The sequence below is a fragment of the Gossypium hirsutum genome, chromosome A04, assembly GCF_007990345.1.
Source record: "Gossypium hirsutum isolate 1008001.06 chromosome A04, Gossypium_hirsutum_v2.1, whole genome shotgun sequence".
Lineage (NCBI taxonomy): Eukaryota > Viridiplantae > Streptophyta > Magnoliopsida > Malvales > Malvaceae > Gossypium > Gossypium hirsutum.
The window spans coordinates 72,688,912-72,690,269 of record NC_053427.1 but is presented as its reverse complement, the minus strand read 5'-3'; the positions used below and the strand labels follow the sequence as shown (position 1 = coordinate 72,690,269).

General features: G+C 39.5%; 1 non-coding gene across 1 annotated transcript; it reads left to right on the top strand.

Annotated features, from left to right (window-relative positions):
• Positions 1-721: 721 nt before the first annotated feature.
• LOC121228720 (small nucleolar RNA R71) lies at positions 722-828 on the top strand. Its single transcript, XR_005926295.1, has one exon. It is a non-coding gene; the product is annotated as a small nucleolar RNA R71 (small nucleolar RNA).
• Positions 829-1,358: the final 530 nt, after the last annotated feature.

Below are 1,358 nucleotides of genomic sequence, written 5' to 3'. Positions count from 1 at the left end.
CCCTTGGGTTAGATTCAGTGTTACTTGGCAGGCTACCTTGTGGTCGTTCAAAAATCAACTTGGTGAGTTGTCCAATCTGTGTTTCGAGCACCTGGATTGATGCTTGTTGATTTTTGAGTGCCGTCTTGGTATTCTAAAAACGAGTCTCTGACACCAAGATGAATTTGGTTAGCATCTCCTCAAGGTTCGGCTTTTTCTCCTACTGGTATGGTGGTTGTTGAAAGCCTGGAGGGGGTGGTGGTTTCTGATTTCCTTGGCCTCCCCATGAAATATTTGGGTGATTCCTCCAACCTGCATTGTAAGTATTGCTATAAGGATTGTTTTGAGATCGATGATTATTACCCATGTAATTTAACTACTCATTCTCCATGATGTGCCATAAGGTGGGTATTCTGAATTGCTCGATCCACCTCCATTTGCTTCGCACTGCATTACTGGGTAAACCTGTGAAGAACTAAGAAAACCATCAATTTTCTTATTCAAGAATTCTACCTAATTAGAGAGCATGGTGACCGAATTGACGTTATAAACACTGACTGTTTTTGCTGGCTTTGTCCTCATGACTTGCCACTGATAGTTATTCAGTGACATCTCTTCTATAAATTCATAGGCATCTTTAGGTGTTTTATTATTAATGGTTCTGCCAGCAGCTGCGTCAAACATTTATCGAATCGAAGGATTTAGGCCATTATGAAAGGTTTGAACCAGTAGCCAGAGTGGTAACCCATGGTGAGGGCACCTTCACAAAAGGTCCTTATATCTCTCCCATGTATCATAGAGTGTTTCTAACTCCATTTGCACAAAAGAAGAGATATCATTACGTAATTTAACCGTTTTAGCAGGCGAAAAATATTTTAATAAGAACTTTTCGTTCATTTGTTCCCATGTAGTTATTGACCCCCGTGGTAACAAATTCAACCACTGTTTAGCTTTATTTCTCAAAGAAAAAAAGAATAACCGAAGGCGAATGGCGTCATCAAAAACACCATTAATTTTAAATGTATCGCATAGTTCCAAAAAGTTTGCCAAGTGAGCGTTGGGATCTTTGTCCTGTAAACCTTCAAACTGAACAAATTGCTGTATCATTTGAATTGTGTTAGGTTTCAGTTCAAAAGTATTTGCAGCTACAGCAGGTCTAACTATGCTTGATTCAGTTCCTATTAAAGAAGGTTTATCATAATCATACATAGTGCGCAAAGTAGGATTCTGATTTACTGGATTAACAGCAATCGCAAGAGGTATCAGGTTTTCCTGATTTTCAGCCATCTCCTTGGTTGTGGTTTGAATATCGTCCTCTTGCTCGTCCGCTGTGTATCTTAAGCTTCGCCTTATTTCTCTTTGGTTTCCACAAACTGTGC